General features: G+C 35.2%; 1 protein-coding gene across 30 annotated transcripts in view; it reads right to left on the bottom strand.

The window, feature by feature from the left end:
- The window catches only part of PTPRD (protein tyrosine phosphatase receptor type D), a 2,309,169-nt gene that overhangs the window by 1,718,890 nt on the left and 570,358 nt on the right, over positions 1-19,921 (bottom strand). For all 30 annotated transcript variants that reach the window (XM_054519906.2, XM_054519907.2, XM_054519902.2 and 27 more), the window contains exon 3: positions 7,039-7,111. The gene's annotated coding sequence lies outside the window, so the exon portion shown is untranslated. The remainder of the gene's footprint in view (positions 1-7,038; positions 7,112-19,921) is intronic.

Raw genomic sequence — 19,921 nt, 5'->3', positions numbered from 1 at the left:
TGTCAGTAATTGTAAACAGCAAAATCTGAACCTCCCCACAATTTCAGTGTAGTTTTCACAATAGACAATATTATGTATCATGACTTTGACACAACCATCACGGTGGGGACTGGATTCCACGTATGTTATACATTTACAAGAATTATTTCCTCAGAAAAAGGAAGTTGCAGTCTCACAAGCAAGTAAGACACTTGGTTTAGTGTGTGTCTTAAGAAAAAAAAAAAAAAAAAGACATGAGAAGGATATAAAATTGCAACACACCACTAAACCTACAGTGCTTCTCAGGTGACAGAGAAATAGCTCCAATCGATTTTAACATCCCATTAAAGCCAGCCAGCAAACCAGAGAATGTATTGTCTGCAATAATAAAGCATTTCTCTAGAGACTTGGCCTTGGTAAAATAAATAAAAAGGGGTAATTCCTTCTATTAATTCAGTTCACTCTGGCCATTGATAGGAATTAGAGTCAGATTCCTGAAAATCTTACACTTGGGGGGAAATGTCTGCTATAAATAAATAGAAAGTGAAATATAATGTGAATGATTATATTATATCATATATCTGTAGGTAACCAAAATTCCCTCTTCCAGTAATTAAAATATATGTTCAGTGAATGAATGGGAACTTATCATCATGTTGTTAAAAATAGTTGTTTGAGATAAAAGCACAGGCAATAAAGCTGGGGGGAAAGAGAGGTAGATAGAATTTGACCTTTTCCAAACTGTCAGGGAAACTAAGATTCCCTAGCTCACAAACATGGCCCACTATCATGGAGAGATACATAGGTACCTCCTTCCAACAGTATTTTGGGTCTGCTAAGTTTCTGTACAAAAGTGCCAAAACATGATTAATATTTGGTCAAATGTAAGCATGTCACGTGTATTATAAAATATAAAAGGATCAGAAAAGAATATACATGTTCAGTCAATATATGTGGAAGCATTTGTTATAACAATATATGGCACATAAGGTTATTCTCCTTGATACTGCCTATTGAAAAATTTTGAGCATTGAACTTGTCATGGTTATGGCAAAAAATACATTTTTTCTAAAAATATTTATATAAATACGTATGCACATATATGTAATAGAAACTACTGAAGTATTAATGAAATAAAATCATACAGATCGAAGTTTCCAGTAAAAGGCATTGAACTAAATAGTAAAATATAACAGCATTACCTCTTACTTTAATATGAATTGCTTTTTTCTCCTTTAGATGAGGGTGATTATTTTGTTTTTCCTAATGGATTTTGTTTCCACTGATGAATTTTAAACATGGCTTAAAAATATATTGGATTAAATTTTTCTTATTCCTGTAATATTTCCCACCTGTCCATTGATGGGTCATATGGTTTGTCTTTGTCCCCATGCAAATCTCATCTTGAATTCCCATGTGTTGTGGGCAGGACCTGGTGGGCGGTAAATGAATCATGAGGGCAGGTCTTTCTCATGCTGTTCTTATGATTGTGAATAAGTCTCAGAAGATCTGACGGTTTTTAAAAAATGAAGTTTCCCTTCACAAGCTCTCTTCGCTTGTCTGCTGCCATGTGAGACATGCATTTCACCTTCTGCCATGACTGTGAGGCCTCCCCAGCCGTGTGGAACTGTGAGTCTATTAAACCTTTTTCTTTTGTAAATTGCTCAGTCTTGGGGATGTCTTTATCACCAGTGTGACAATGGACTAATAGAGTAAATTGGTATCAGTAGAGTGGGGCGCTGCTGAAAAGATACCCAAAAATGTGGAACTGACTTTAGAACTGTGTAACAGGCAGAGGTTGCAACAGTTTGGAGGGCTCAGAAGAAGACAAGAAAATGTAGGAAAGTTTGGAACTCCCTAGAGACTTGTTGCATGGCTTTGACCAAAATGCTGATAATGATATGGGTAATGAAATCCAGACTGACGTGGTCTCAGATGGAGATGAGGGACTTGCTGGGAACTGGAGCAAAGGTGACTTTTGCTATTTCTTACCAAAGAGACTGGTAGCATTTTGTCCATGCCCTAGATATTTGTGGAACTTTGAACTTGAGGGGGATTATTTAGGCTATCTGGTGGAAGAAACTTCTAAGCAGTAAAGCATTCAAGAGGTGACTTGGGTCCTGTTAAAGGCATTCAGTTTTATAAGGAAAGCAAAGCATAAAAGAAAATCCCATTTTCTGAGGAGAAATTCAAGTCAGCTGCAGACATTTGCATAAGTAATGAGGATTCAAATTCTAATCACCAAGACAATGAGGAAAATGTCTCCAGGGCATGTCAGAGGTCTTCACAGCAACCCCTGCCACCACAGGCCCAGAAGCCTAGGAGATGGCAGGGTGGGGCCCAGGGTCCCTGGGCTGTGTGCAGCCTAGGGACTTGGTGCCCTGTGTCCCAGCCGCTCCAGTTGTGGCTGAAAGGGGCCAACATAGATCTCAGGCCATGGCTTCAGAGGGTGCAAGCCCCAAGTCTTGGCAGCTTCCATGTGGTGTTGAGCCTGTGACTACACAGAAGTCAAGAACTGGAGTTTGGGAACCTCTGCCTAGATTTCAGAGGATGTACGGAAATACGTGGATGTCCAGGAAGAAGTTTGCTGCAGGGATGGGGTGCTCATGGAGAACCTCTGCTAGGGCAGTATGGAAGGGAAACGTGGGGTTGGAGCCCCCATACAGAGTCCCCACTGGGGTGCTGCCTAGTGGAGCTGTGAGAAGAGAGCCACCATCCTCCAGACCCCAGAATGGTAGATCCACTGACACCTTATACTGTGCACTTGGAAAAGCCAAAGACACTCAATGCCAGCTTGTGAAAGCAGCTGGGAGGGAGGCTATACCCTGCAAAGCCACAGGGGCAGCCATAGGAACCCATCTTTTCCATCAGCATGACCAGGATGTGAGACATGGAGTCAAAGGAGATCATTTTGGAGCTTTAAGATTTGACTGCCCTGCTGGATTTTGGATTTGCATGGGGCCTGTAGCCCCTTTGTTTTGGTCAATGTCTCCCATTTGGAACGGCTGTATTTCCCCAGTGCCTGTATCCCTATTGTATCTAGGAAGTAACTAATTTGCTTTTGACTTTACAGGCTCATAGGCAGAAGGAACTCGCCTTGTCTCAGATGAGACTTTGGACTGTGGACTTTTCAGTTAATGCTGAAATGATTTAAGACTTTGAGGATCTGTTAGGAAGACATGATTGGTTTTGAAATATGAGAACATAAGATTTGGGAGGGGCCAAGGACAGAAACATGTGGTTTGGCTGTGTCCCCACTCAAATTTCATCTTGAATTTCCATGTATTGTGGGAGGGACCAGGTGGGAGGTAATTAATCATGGGGGCGGGTCTTTTTTGTGCTGTTCTCCTGATAGTAAATAAGTCTCACAAGATCTGATGGTTTTTTAAAGAATGGAATTTCCCTGAAAAAAGCTTTCTTCTCCTGTCTGCCGCCATATAAGATGTGCCTTTCACCTTCCTGCCAGGATTGTGAGGCCTCCCCAGACATGTGGCACTGTAAGTCTCTTAAACCTCTTTCTTTTGTAAATTGCCCCAGTCACAGGTATGTCTTTATCAGCAGCATGAAACTGGACTAACACAATGGGTTTGACAAGGTTTTGTGAGTGAAATGATAAGATAGGTGAGAAGGTGAGAAAAGAGTCAAATATATTTCTAGGTTTCTTTTGGGGAAACTGGGTAGATGACCTTTTAATTCACAGAAATGAGAAAACAAAAGAAAAGGGGTTTGTGATAATATGAATTCAATTTTCACATATTGTAAGGTAAGCAGCTGATGTGCTATCAAATAGATATGTTGATTTGTGTCTCAGAAATGAGGCCTTAGGAGTACCTATTGATTTGAATGTCACGAGATAGAAATTACCCTTGAAGCTACAAGAGTAGATGAGCTCTATCATGAAAGCTATAGACTGAAAAGAGAAGAAACATGAGTGACTAGACTAATGTTAACTCCTAGGAGGGACACCTGGAAGAAGAAAAGGCTCAGGGAAATAAGAAGTGTCAAATACATGAGGGGCCTGGTGATGGGTGAGAAAAAGACTGGATTCCACCTGGAGAATCTATCCCATAGAAAAATTCCAGTTGAGAAAATCTTGGTTTTGATCAATGGTGTCCTGTGCCCTGAACACTGCCCATGGATTATTTAGTGAAGATAAAAACCAAGTAATTTGTCATACTCACAACCCGCTTCATCTTCACCTTCGGACTCTATGGTTTGTCATTTTATTCACAAGCAACCTTGAACTTTGAGTACAAAGCTGCTTAAATCTTCATTGTGTTCTGGGAAAGTAGCAAACTAACTTTTCCCCATTTAAGTGTTTGGTAGATAGTAGATAACACAGATACCTTTGTGAAGTGAATGACTGCTCAGAAAAAACCCAATGCAAAATGAAAGAGCAAAATTGATTAATCTATCTGTGCTTGTCCTTCTGTAGAGGAAAAATATGGACAAATTCCAGGGTCCAAGTATAGATAATGTAGCGCCAGGTAGTAATTTTTTTTTTAAGACTAGCTAAATAATATGCACTATGACTTGGTTAGGCAGAAATTGATCCCCAAAATATACTTGAATTTAGGTGAATTATCTAACAGCTGGGTGACCTGTGAAAAACGCCGTAATCAATACTTTACTGGTTAATACTGTCAACTCGATTGGATTGAAGGATGCAAGTATTGATCCTGGGTGTGTCTGTGTGGGGGTTGCCAAAGGAGATTAACATTTGAGTCAGTGGGCTGGGGAAGGCAGACCCACCCTTAATCTGGTGGGCACCATCTAATTAGCTGCCAGTGAATATAAAGCAGGCAGAAAAATGTGAAAAGGCTAGACTGTCCTAGCCTCCCAGCCTACATCTTTCTCCAGTGCTGGATGCTTCCTGCCCTGGAACATTGGACTCCAAGTTCTTCAGTTGTGAGACTCGGACTGGCTCTCCTCCTCCTCAAGCTTGCAGACAGCCTATTGTGGGACCTTGTGATCATGTACGTTAATACTTAATAAACTCCATATATATATATACACATATATCCTATTAGTTCTGTCCCTACTACAAATACATCTTTAGGGATTCACAGAGTTTTGCCAGCAGAACCTATTTTTTTAATAGAGTTTACTAGATTCGTAGATCAAAGGAATGATGTAGACAAAATGTATCTGTATTTCTGAAAGGTATGCATATTTTTTGAAGACAAGAGATGGTGAATTGACCCCTGGATAACAGAAAATTTAAAAGGATTTTGAATTGGCTCAGCAGTATTAGGTTTTGAATGAGAAGTCCCAAATAAGTGGAATCAGGAATTAGGAATGCTTTCATATTAAAGATTTAATGAAGGCTGCCTAGTCTGGAATGTCTTGAATTTGTCACTTAACATTCTACCTGCCTGGTTTTGGATTTGAACTGAGGGTTGATTAAATGTGAGCTACTATTGGAAGGAGTAGGAATGGGAAGATCTTGATTAATACTCAACAGTCAAAGGAAGTTATCTGATACACTGTGAAAAACAACTGTTTTATAGAATTGGTGGTTCACACATGCAGAAACAACTTGGGTTAAATGATTTCTTACTATAGCCATTTAATTTTCCTCTTTTCTCTTCATAGTATAACATCTGGTAGCCCAAAACTAAAGACATTACTAAGAAAAAAATGAGTAAGCTTATCCATGACTAAGGGTTTCTACAATACAGTGATCATAAATGATGTGTGCCAACAGATGGCAACTTGCCAAGGTATCTTTGGAGACATTCTATGGGACACAAATTATCCTTCCCTATTATTTGGCTCTTTGATTCTCTATAACTACCTCCCTGAAATTCTTTCACTCCCTAAACTTTCCAGAACAGGAATATTCAGATAAGATCCCTGGGGACTCTTCTATGTCTCCTCAAACTCTTGATATAGTGAATTTTTTCCATATCAGCCACAGGTACAAGCTTATTTGTATGTATAAATGTAAAAACACACTTGCTACCTTGCAACATGCAGTATATCTATTCAATCTAATGCTTAGAATTAGTATTTTTGAAGAATCATTTAGTGTCAAATAGAACTTCTGGAAATTGATAAAAATCAGGAGAAGCAGAGGAGTTTTAGGATCGATTGGGATTCCCAAAATTTTATTCTAATTAATTTCCGTACATGACTTTTTTGTTATATCTTTTTACATTTCAACTGTATGCAATTTATATTTTTTTACTATTATTTATCTATAAAGATAGCAGTAAATTTACATGATTTTATAGCAATGTATATGAACTTGAGTGCAGACTGAGTATTTTTAACTGATGAAGTATTCCACCCAAACCTCCACTAATCAGAAAGTGAGGGCATGAGAAGTGCTGCTGAGTCTGTAGTTTACATGAATTGGGAAAGTTGAAATTAACTAATGGCGACCTGGATGCGATAAATATTTTAAGGAGCATGTAAGTGTGTGTGTGTATGAGTGTGTTTCTGTAGGTACACGTACAGAAACACATTTATACACACACACACTTACATGCTCCTTTAAATATTTATGAGAGAGAGAGAGAGAGAGAGAGAGAGAGAGAGTTGGCAAATGGGGAGGAGTGTTGCTGAGAAACATGATACCAAGAAGTACTAATGCTATATACTGGTAAGAGAGAAACAATGCATTGAAACATAATAGCTACATATTTGACTTTATGGCATAAAATTTATATATAATAAGTATAGTGTATTAGCTTTTTAAAAATCATATCTTCAGATCTCTTCATGGATCCTCACTCAACTATTGCTTGTGAGCCAAGGTGTCAATATATATAATATTCTAAAAATTATCTGTAAGTAATACTAGCACAACTTTAAAATTAAAAATACTACTTTCCATTCCAGCACATAATTTTCATTTTATATCTATAAGTTTTAATATCACTCCTATTACAAAAGTAAAATCATATTATAATTTTTTTAAAAAAGAATTATTCTGTAATTAGTCAAGCAATGATGTTGACATCTTTTGAATCATGCTAGTTGTACCTTACGGCCAAGTCAAAGACTGTATTAAATTGAGCATTGAAAAGAAAAATTAGAAGGAGTGAGACTTACCAATGTACAGCCTCCCCCCACAAGATTATTTTATAGCTGGAGGATGAAAAGTATCAAACTCCTCAAGATTTCCCTGAAAGGAAAAGTGAGAGATAGCTTTAATTTACATTCTCTGGCAATTGTATTATGTCACATTTAAGTCAATTGATCAGATAAAAAAGGAAAACAGGAAAAACTGCCTTGTAGATAAATGAAATTAACAAATTAGTGCTAAGAAATGATACCTTAAAATGAGAGTCTATATGATTTCTTTGATGTAAAGTATTGTAGCCTATAATATTTAAAGAATATACAGAACCTTTTAGAAGAATCAATATCATTAAAATGGCTATACTGCCCAAAGCAATCTACAGATTAAATGCTATTCCTATTTCACTACTAATGTCATTCTTCACAGAATAAGAAAAAACTATTCTAAAATTCATATGGAAAAAAAATCTTGCTCTGATATAAAAGTTCATGCTGTAGGATACTAATTTGTTGATTAACTACAAACCCACGTTTTTAATGCCAAACGATTGTCTTCAATTCACAAATAAAGTTAAAACTAAATTTATCATACTGACATTCTTTCTTACAATAATCTCTGATTATTTAACCTCTATTCCTTCTGCTAAGTCATTTCTACCACATAAATTCCTGCCTTTTACTCTTTCTTCTTCTCGCATTCTGTCTGAGCTCCTGGCTCTATATATTTTTTTTTTTTTTTTAAGAACTTTTAAGTTCAGGGGTACATGTGCGGGTTTGTTACATAGGGAAACATGTGTCATAGGCGTTTGTTGTGCATATTATTTCATCACCGGGGTATTAAGCCTAATACCCATTAGTTATTTTTCCTGATCCTTTCCCTCCTCTCAACCTCCACCCTCCAGTAGGCCCCAGTGTATGTTATTACCATCTTTGTGTCCATGTGTTCTCATCATTTAGCTCCCAGTTATAAGTGAGAACATGCAGTATTTGGCTTTCTGTTCCTGCTTTAGTTTTCTAAGGATACTGGTCTCTGGCTGCATCCAAGTTCCTGCACAGGAAACGATTTTGTTCTTTTTTATGGCTGCATAGTATTCCATGATATATATGTAGCACATTTTCTTTATGCAGTCTATTATTGATGGTCATTTAGGTTGATTACATGTTTTGGCTATTGTGAATAGTGCTGCAATGAACATACACATGCATGTGTCTTTATAATAGAACAATTCATATTCCTTTGAGTATATAGTAATAGGATTGCTAGTAATAGGATTGCTGGGTCGATTTTATTTTTGTCTTAAGGTCTTTGAGTAGTCTCCACACTGTCTTCCACTGTGGTTGAACTAATTTACACTACTACCAACAGTGTATAAGCATTCTTTTTTCTCCACAACCTTACCAGCATGTATTATTTTTGATTTTTTAATAATAGCCATTTTGACTAGTGTGAGATAGTATCACATTGTGGCTTTAATTTGCATTTCTCTAATGATCAATGATGAGCTTTTTTTCAATATGGTTGTTGGCCGCATGTAGGTCTTCTTTTGAGAAGTGCCCTTTGCCCACTTTTTAATGGGGTATTTTTTTTCTTGTAAATTTGTTTATGTTCCTTATAGATATTGGATATTACACCTTTGTCACAGGAATAGTTTGAAAAATTTTCTCCCATTCTGTAAGTCGTCTATCTGTTGATAATTTCTTTTGCTGTGCAGAAGCTCTTTAGTTTAATTCGATCTCATTCGTTGATTTTTACTTCTGTTGCAATTGCTTTTGGCATCTTCGTCATGAAATCTTTGCCCATGCCTATGTCCTGAAGGGTATTGCCTAGGTTATCTTCCAGGGTTTTTTACAGTTTTAGGTTTTACATTTAAGTCTTTAATTTCTGGCTCTTCTTACTTCCCTATCTAGGTTGACCCTTGGTCTACCTCTCCACACTCTCATCATTTCAGCCTTCCTTCAGTCTCACCACCCTGCTAATTAACAACTCCAGACCAATCTTACAGTCCATTTCCCCCATCCCAAATGTTATGGTGCCCAAATATGATAGCTTGAGTTCCTTATTCATGAAATTCCTTTTAGTGGTTTCCTGCTTAATAATAAAAGCTTACTTCATTAAAAAAAAAATAGGCATGAAAAGATAAGTGAGCAAATACCAGCAAGACAGCATGCTTCTGACAACTAACTTTGGCCCTTGTTCAGGAAGTGGAAAATCTGTATCTTCATTTGTTTGTGTTTAAAACTTAGGAGGAAATAGGTGAGTGTCTAAATCATGGGGTGGAACATACCTGACCAATGATCATTTCAGATCCCCACTGGTCTGTAGGTCTAAAATAAACTTCACTCTTGGATATTCAACATTGGTATTTGGCAGTATACCCACTGATACTTATACTGCATATCTCCCAAATAAATGCATTATTAGGTATTTCAAAGAAAGATACAAATTTAATAATTATTTTAATAAAAGTCAGAACAGGTTAGGACTGAGAGTCTACATACACTAGTAGAATCTCTGCTTTCTCAGGCCTATTTTAATCCCTTTCCCCTTGACATCTAAGACATACATATGGTAGATTGTTGACAGGTAAATGATCATCAATGTGTTACCCACATGCTTAATTCCCTGATGTATTTCCCTGTTAAGCCTGGATAAACATTCTAAAGCCCATTTGCTTATTAAGCATCAAGTTTATCAGGATTTAAGCATCATACTCAGATCATAGCCCACCACAAAATGAAAACTGATCACTTAGATATCAAATCAAATAGCAGCAAGGCACACACACACACTTATGCACACACACACACACAAACACAATTTTGCCAGGATTCCACAAACAGCACAAATACTTTTTTAAATTTTATTTCATTTTATTACATTTTTGAAATGGAGTCTGGTTCTGTCACCAGGCTGGAGTGCAGTGCTGCGATCTCGGCTCACTACAACCTCCGCCTCCTGGGTTCAAGTGATTCTCCTACCTCAGCCTCCCAAGAAGCTGGGATTACAGGCACGTGCCACCACACCACACTAGTTTTTGTATTTTTAGTAGAGACAGGGTTTCATCATGTTGGCTAGGATGGTCTCGATCTCTTGACCTTGTGATCTTCCCTCCTTGGCCTCCCAAAGTGCTGGGATTACAGGCCTGAGACAAATTTTTATTATTTATTTATTTATTTTTTTAGATAGCGCTTCACTCTGTTGCTCAAGGTGAGTGCAGTGGCACGATCATGGTTTACTGCAACTTCAATCTCCCAGGCTTAAGTGATCCTACCACCCCAGTCTCCTTGAAGTAGCTGGGACTACAGGCATGTGCCACCATGCCTAGCTAATTTTTTAATGTTTTGTTTTGAAGATACAGAGATTCACTATGTTGCCCAGAATGGTCTTGAACTCCTGGACTCAAGCAGTCCTTCTGCCTCAGCCTCCCAAAGTGCTGGGATTACAGCACCATGCACCACAAAATAATATTTAAAATAGAAAACTGATATGGCTTGGATCTTTGTCCCCACCCAAATCTCATATCAAATCATAATCCTCAATGTTGGAGGTGGGGCCTGGTGGGAGGTGATTGTATCATGGGGGCAGTTTCTAATGTTTTAACACCAACCCCCTTGGTGGTGTTGCAGCATGAGTGAGTAACAATGAAATCTGGTTGTTTAAAAGTGTGCAGCACCTCTCCGCGGCCTTCCTCCTGTTCCGGCCATATGAAGATGCCTGCTCCAGCTTCACCTTCTGCCATGAGTAAAAGCTCCCTGAGGACTCCCCAGCCATGCTTCAGTATATTGTGGAAATGGAAACTAATTAAACCTCTTTTATTTATAAATTACCCAGCCTTGAGTATTTCTTTATAGCAGTGAAAAAAAAACAAGCTAATTCAGAAACTGACACATTCACTTTACAGTTAAGGGGTGGTTTAACCAAGATAAGTTCTCCATTGGAATTGACTACTAATATTTGAGAGAGGATCAACCTTCGTTTTCTTGGAAAAGGTGTCATTTATCTTACATGCAAAAAGATGTTTTGTTAATCTGCAACTTTAATATCTAGAAAATAATTCAATTGAAGGTAGCTTTAAAGAGAGCTCAAATATCTCATCTTAAATGAGAAAGAAAAATGAAACAAACAAAGCTCTTACAGGCTTTGCATCCTACATAGTTATTATGTTCTTCATTTTCTTTTCAGTCATGTTCTCTCAAAAGTAGTTTAATTTCACTACCTCTATTTCCAAACCTTTCATCACACCTTGTATATGAGAGTCTATCTACAGACATTGATATGTCTGAAATTGCCAATGACCTTCATATTGTTAATTCCAAATGCAGAGTTGAATTTATTTTATCTGTCACATCTAATACTTGGTTCTACTGAACATGAGTACCATTTTACAACTTATCTCCTGATTTCCATGATGCTACTTTTCTCTTGTTTTCTTCCTGTAACTCTACTTATTCCTTCTTAATTATTGACCATGTATATCTCATGATATTTCTTCTCAGGACTTCATCTTTAACATTTTGCCCTTATCATTCTATAACATCTCTCATGATGGCCTAATACAAAGCCATGGCTTGAATAATAACCTATTACTGACAAATCCCAAATATATAGCCCCCAAATTGGACATTTTTACATGAATATCCCAAAGACACCTTTGATTCAACTTGTGAAAATATCCAATTACCTTTATTCTATTAATCTGATTTTGTGTTCTCTATCTCAGTGAATAATAACAATAGATAACATGCATTAAGCACTTATAATGTATCTTACACTTCTGATATCTTATGTAGTTACTCCACAACCTCATATTGGAGTTACTAATATTATCACCATTTTGAAAATCACAGAACTGATCCTCAAAGAGGTAAAGTTACTTGCCTGAATTCACACAGCTAATAATTATTAGAGTTGGGACCTGAACAGACTGCCTGCACACTTCAATATTACACCTTGAAAATATTTGCCCACCTGCACAAATCAGATAATTTGGACTCACTTTATATTTTTCTTTTATTCATCTATTCTCAGAGAACTGTAATCACTTAGTTCTCTAGATTATGGGTATAAAATGTTGTATTATTATTGTATCTATTCCCTCCCCTCAATCCCTATGGCCCCGACCTTGGTTTAGATCTTCACTTCTCTCCAAGATTGTTTTAACAATCATTGCCCTTTACACTAGCCTCTAACACTGACGATAAACTTTAATCTCTGACCTTGATTCCAAACACTTTATTCTTTTGTTGCTTACAATGAGTCTAGGTACAAAAATGTATGACTATGAAAAAAGGTACCCTAAATGCCATCTTAGTTTTTAATTGGCTACATAAAAAAGGTAGATAGGCATGTACGTAGGCTTGTTGTTCACAAAACTCTTCCTATCCCTATAACTCAATTTCCTATAGAATTAAATTCAAATCATCAAAATTATAATTGAATTCCCAAAAACTTGAAGTCATCTACAAAAATTATGAAATAAAAGTGATCATCCTATTTCTACTGTGACAATTTAAAACTTTTATTTGAATCAACAGAAAATGAATACAAAGAAAGACCATAATTTATTTGTCAGGTGAAGACTGAAAAATCCTAATTGTCCATGTCCCTATAGCCAATTATTTGAATGCTATGTCAAAATAAAGTTTTGAGAAAAAAGGACCTATATGAATTTTCCTGACCAAAATGTAAGGTATATAAATCTCTATTATCCCATGTATGTTTACATATATACAATAGAAGTTGCAATTAAAATGGGGAAAGTTACACAAGTAAGCTAGATTACTATTATGTATTCAAACACATTTTAATTTCCACCTGAAAAACATTTTCCTTATATAAAGAACACTTAGCTTATGAACTAAAACTCCTGGGTTAAAATGTCCTAGCTATCTGTGTTCTAAGGAAAGTCACTAAGTATGGCCCTCAGTTTTCTTTTCTGGGGGGAAAAAAAACAAAGGGGTATGATTGTACTACATGAATTCTAAGACTATTTTTTTATTCTGCTTTAACTCCTTCTGATTGAGATATATTTATCAAATTGGATACGACTGCTTTGGTATCATCCTGTGAATCATAGAGAGGACAAAATTTAAAGATGAAAACAATCAATAAAATAATATTATGTCTGTTTGGCAAACAAAGAATATGAGACATCTGTGATTTAAAATTTGAGCTTCACAATTTTAATTATTCTAATTTCTAAGGAAAATATTCAGAAGCTTAAATGCCATTCTCCTAAATTGCCTTTAGTTCAAGTGCATAGCAGTCAGAATTTCAAAGGCATGCACATTGTTTTCAGTAATGCATGGCTTTGCTGCAAAGTGAGGATAGGACTGGAATGAAAATAGTGAAAGACAGCAGCAAAATCAGTGTTTGGTAGGTAAAACTCTATCTAGAAAAATAAGCTCAAATTAGAGAAAGAAGTGAGGTAAGCAAGCTTTTTTTGGTTAAATGGATTCATAAAAATGAATGCACTGTTGACCAGAGAACCCAAAAGTCTTCCCATTTTGTTGTCGTTTGATGTTATTGAATTAGGAACACTGACAGTTTTAATGCATGCTGGATGTAGCTTTGAATAAATGGATAGCCATCCAGCACTTTCAACAATTGTTCAAAACGTTTTAGATACACCTAATAAGGGGTCCGAGGAGCAGATGTGCCTCTGCCCAAACTACATACTGAGAATTCCAATTATACAGGCAGCCAAATTACTACAACCTAATTGCCACTACCCTGAGTGTGGGATGCAATCACTACTTATTCACCCTTGTTCTTCCAAATAAACATTAGTGATCCTCTTAACAGACTATCCAGCTATGTAGGGAAAATCAGCAGCAAGCTACTTAGCAACCAGAGGCTATATTCAGTTTCTGCAGACTTGTTTATGGAACTCCCATAGTTAACTTCTTCCTAAATCAGCGGTCATAGGCTAAAATGGCTTAAACATTTTCTTCCATAGCAAGAAAAGATTATTTTAAAAATGAGAGAGAAAAAAATGAAAGAAGCTAGTAAAAATGTATTAAATGCAAAATTAAATTGAGCACTGATAAACCTCACTTTTAAAGGTACTTAATCAAATTGAAATGTGTTCTTCCATCTCAGTTTCACACAAAGTGCAATATGTGCTATTTGAAAATTAGATAATCTGCTTAAGAGCTATTATTGGGCAACTCCACCCTCTTGCTAACCAAATTTACTGTAATGTGGGCGAGATTGTTTTTCTTTCACAATTTCTATTTGTTGTTTTGAAGAGTGATACATTTTTAAATGTTTTTCATTTGCTTAAAGTAAATGTATTTCACTGTTTTTGAAAAACAAGAATGTAAAAACATAATTTTTCATAAAAGCACATGCTTTCTCTAAAAGAAAAATATATTTAAACAACTCACAAAAGCACATTATGCAGTAGTGAAAGAAAACAGCTTTTAAATATAACTATTGTAAATGATATTTTGTTTTCTCATGCCCACACAAAAATTTGTCATTTGAGACATGTGTAGTTGTATCTTGAGGTAGTTTGAAATTATGTGAAAGACTGACTATATCCTTGAAGAGGTTTCAATTTTTATTTTGAATGTGCTAGAAAGAAAATAAATAGAAATGTGAAATTCAGTGGAACTGATTTCTATGAAGATAAGGCCTAGAAAGAAACAGACTTTTAGATCTTATTTACAGAAAGTGGTTTTCTGAGTAGGTAAATAACCCACTTTTTAAGGACCTAAAATAAGATAGGACTACTGAAATAAGCATATTATGTTTTAGAGTAACTATTTCAAATTTTTTATTTTCTACTGTATAAAATCAAGGAATGGAGAAGGTGCAAAGTCCTTCAATTGCCTTGTTATATTAGATGCTTTACTAGATTCATTAAACAAAGTGTAATATGAGCAAGAAACATAAAAAAATCTCATCAGTCTAGGCATCAATATTATGAAAATGTCACTAACTTATTTAATTTTACTGAAATTATAATTTTCTTTGCACAATCATATACAGAAAATGATTAAGCACTTTTACAAAATCATATTACTTTGGACAAAGAAAAAATTCATTTCTTAAAGTTCATGTAACTTCAATAAGATATAAACTTTAGATCTATGCTGTAACCCATTAGGAGTTGCCTTCCCTGTGAATCCTAAATATAACAAATGATCTCATCTGCTCATGGCAAAATAACATCCTCCTTAGAAGCACATCTTCAGTGACAGAATTTCTGGAATGTATTCCTAGCTGAAGTAAAGCAGCATCTGCAGTACTACACAATCATCCTCAGAAGTATTGCTGTTTGGAAGCAGAACGACAATGAATAATGTTAAGAAATAGGGCACTGCCCCTGTGGGAACACAGTAGCAGAGGTAGCAAAATGCTAAAACTTTCGACTGCTTTTTTCCAGAGATTTAAACACCAGCAAATAAGGCCCTGTAGGCATATAAAAGATAAGAGCAAATTTAACCCCCTTTTCACCTGTTCAGCTGCCACAGGGGTCATTTCTCTATGTGTAATTTAAAATTTGTTCCATTTCTGCCGTACTATTATGCAGTTCTGAGGAATCAGCATAAAGAAGCATGTGGAGATAGAAGACTCAGAGATGAATCCTCAAGGTAGATTAATCTATTAAATGCAATCTATGAAAGCACCATAGATTGCCAACTTACACAAAGGTAGCTCTACAAAACTGCAGAAAAGAAACCTATCTGTCCAGACCATTTCCTGAGAACCCAGAATGCTGCTAGCCCTGCTCTAGGGTAGAATTCCACCCTCAGCACTTTTAGACTATTGCCATATGCTGGGATCCTTATTAAGATGCAGTTACCCTCAGGAAAGGTAGCAAGCAGAGCTACTAGCAGGACTACTAACACATTAGTGTTGGTGAAGAAACTGACAGAGATGATGCTGATTGTGGAAGGTAAAATACAAAGAACTGAGAAAATTGGAGGACCACCAGATAAGGGAGATGCAAATAGAAAGACTGAAGGCTACATTGGTAGGTGTAGCTTGGCATCAACACTAGCATACACTGTCCTTCTCCCCACCAGACCTCATTCAAATAAATCTAAATGACAAGTAATTATCCAGAATTTTAAAAATCTTGACAATAATTTATTGCAAATGGAAAGAAAATTTCCAGGAGATTATTTCTTTACCTAATATGAATGTATCTGTGAAAAAGTCTTTGAATCCCTATAACATGTAAACAGTTGAAGAGTTTAATCTAAGAGATCAGTAAAGAAAGAATACTGAATTTTAACTGAGAATACTTGAGTTCTAATCTGAGTTCTAACACAAATCAAATGTGGTCATTCATTGGATATTTCTGAATTAAAGTTCTCATCTACACAACAGAGGGCAGTAAGAGCAGGTAATCTCTAGGACATAATAAAGCTCTAAAGACAAAAAGCTATAGAAAATAAAATGTTTTCTGGTTGTGAATTAAAAATACAAATTTGATATTGCCTATCTGATACACTTAGGCATCAGTTTTTATAAAACCTGCAATTTATATGTAAAACTAGTATCATATTAGTTGTTAAATAATCAAAGTGTATAAAATCACATGGGTTTGATAGGTAGCACATCCATTGCTTTACTTAGAGATCAGAATGATGCTTGAGAAAGAAAGCCAATTTCATATTCCAACCATAAAGCCCTCTCTTTCAATGTGATGATTTATCCATGGGGAGTATTGCAGAAAACAAAGACTGGCTATTACTCCTGGTAAAGGAGTAAAATCCTATAGCTTAGAAATATTTGCCTTCTCTCAGTGAAACTCTATGGGATTCAGAGGTTAATCTGGAGTTCCTATGAGTCTTCTAAAAAAGTCTGTAAAATTTTGTGTGAGGTGCATATGTATACTTTTCTAAGATGTTTCATAGTTTAGGTCCACAATTCAGAGTGGTTTATGATGCATAAAAGGTGAGATGATGGTTCACACCTAAAGATCAAAATGATATAAAGAAACAAGAAGAAATATGATGTTTCCAAGGAGACATTCTAGGTAAGTATGAAGCCACTGGTGCTGCAGAAACATCCCTTGATTATTTCATGTAGGGTCTACCTGCACACAGCTGCAAAATTCCAAAGTCTATTTTATCTCTAGCAAGATAAATATCCAAATTAGTGAGTGTACACAATGACTTGCAGTTCCAAAACAAGTATTTTGATCATAAGCTGTGATAATAGTGATTTATATTAACTCTTCTATTTTGATTACCGGCTATTTTTTTATTATTTGTAACACAGAGACAAAAGCTCAGAATTTGTAACAAATATTTAGACCCCTCAGGTTCCCTTTGTAGAGGGTCTAACATGAGAGAGAGGAGGTCCGTCTCAGGAACATCATGAAAGATACCAGGGGAACTTGTTTCTTGTTCAACACCCTGGCTATCTACTGTTGAAAACATCTATAATTCACTGGAACTGTGAATGTGTGGAATGGATAGTCTCCCTATAATTGTGTTTGTGAGTATTTTTAACAGGAGTAAGAGAATAAGGTCTATAAGTTTTTCTCTAAAATAATACTTTGTGATTGAATAATACAGAGGACATAATAGATTATCATTAAATTTTAGAGGATATAAATTATGCTACTAAATTTTTCTTTATATTTAAAAATTGTTGAGCGATGAAGTCTTTGTTCTAATGTATTGTGCTGGCTCTATACCCCAGGATAATATGTTTTCAGATGTAAAAATGGGATCAGACTTAGTTGATAGTTATATTTCTTCATAAAAAGAGAACAAACAGAGGTGTTAAAATCATTGCTATCTGAACAAATGTACAAACAAAGTAGCCACAAATACAGAGAATCTAGATTTGAGAATTATCAAATAATTTGCTCTCATTTTTCATTTCTCAGTGTTCTCAAACATTATCTCACTTAACTGTCGCTAGAACCGTATTAGATCATTAATATCATACACAATACACAGACTAAGAAACTAAAGCTCAGGGAAGCTGGGAAATTTTCTGAAGTTTTCAGAGAGAGTAAGTAATAGAGCTGAGACTGGAACCCAAATTAAAATTATTATTATTATAATCATAGAGCAACACAAACCTTCAGAAGCTATAGGATAGACTTTGCAACTTCATCGGAATAGACATGATTTTAGTTATCATGGGCTTAGTATCCATTACACTGACATTTTGGGACCATTCAATATTATCTCTCCCTTTTACTATCAGTTTATGAGTCATTTCAATGTGAGTCAACTAATAATTACAGTTCCAGAATCTCTTGCATATTGCAGAATATAGAGGCTACTCTCTCTGCTGTTCCAGATGGCATGCATAATCAATGCAGAAATTGCTCACTATGTATTTTGGGAAAGAACATTTATTCAAGATTCAGAGGTCAAAATGAGGTCTGGTAATCACCTATGAACTAATTTGCTCATCCTGTTTTTAAATTTGAATTATTAGGAGACAGTTCAGAAAATATCCATTTAAACTTTTCTTTGGCCAGAGTAGCATCCCTTTATTAACAGGCAAATTTGTTGAGAAGTTTCTTAAATAAAAAAAAATATTTTTTTTGGAAAAACATTTTAACAATTAGCAAAACACTTAAAATGGGAAAATAATGTTTAAATATTAGAAGAGTGACATAGAATTGAATTCATATAGATTGAAAGTCTTGGGACAAGCAAATTAGCATCTGTATAAAGTGGCTACAGTATTTTCTATATCTGTACTTAATCTGAATGAAAAATAGCCTTGCTTATCAAGGATTGTTTATACTGCAACTTTAAAACAACAAATGTGACCTCAGAAGTATCTATCTAAACAATAAGATTTTTTTTGTATTCACTATCTGCCTTTATGTGTATATTTTTCAGCTATCATTTTGAGAATAATTTCTAGGTTATTTGGAGTAAATGTAAAATAGAATGAATAAAATACATTTAGCTAATATACTCTTAAGATCCACAAAACTATATTGTATGATAATCATTCCTATTTTAAATATATAGCTTATTTGATATAATTTCGTAATATATACAGATGACTACCTCAGACAACATATCTCATAACAAAGCAAACATTTGCTACAAATGCTTTGCCACTAGTCTGTGCTGTTGTATCAGAAACATTTATTTTCATCAAATGATTTTTTTAAAGGGAGCTAGCTGTATTTATTCTGTGTTAAGAATCACAATTGTATGATACCTCATGATGTTTTCAATTTTCTATAATATTGGGGAAAATCATCAATTAAAACTAAATATAAATCTATCAATGGTCCTTTTTTGTTTCTAAATCCAAGAAAGATGGCATTTTTAATACTTATTGTTAAACTAGAAAATATGAGGCATGATAAGCTACAAAATAATACCTTCCTTTAATTTGATATACAAAAATATTCTAGCAGCTGGATTTGCTAATGATCAACTAATTTGCACACATTACTAACAAATCATCATTAAGTGGCTTTTCCAGATGACTTCATTAGTGACAATGGATAAACACACAAAAGTACAAAGCATTAGAGATAATTTCAATATTATATTCTGTTTTATCTAATTATTTTCTCAGTTATCCATAAAAGTTTTAAGATTTCCCTGGGTAAAACACAACTGCATCTTTGAACTTCTAACATTTTATCTTAGAAAAATTTATTATAGTTCACTGAGGAATTTGAGAAACTTAAATTATAGCCACAATATTCAAAGTTGTTTCAGGGATTTAGAAAAATATGGACGTTCAAAACCAAAAGTAATCCTGTAATCTTTTTTTACCTTTAAAAAATTATTTTTCAAAATTCCCTACATTGATTTTTCTAGGCACATGACAGTCTGAAAAACAGAATGAAAAATATGAAAGTATATCGGAAGTTGCCTCGGATGCTTCAATGTTTCTCAGAAAACAAGGCATATCTAAATATAGATGTTATTTACTTGCAACTATGCAACGGTTTGT

This window comes from Pongo abelii, chromosome 13 (genome assembly GCF_028885655.2).
Source record: "Pongo abelii isolate AG06213 chromosome 13, NHGRI_mPonAbe1-v2.0_pri, whole genome shotgun sequence".
Classification (NCBI taxonomy): domain Eukaryota; kingdom Metazoa; phylum Chordata; class Mammalia; order Primates; family Hominidae; genus Pongo; species Pongo abelii.
This window is presented reverse-complemented; position numbering and strand designations above follow the sequence as displayed.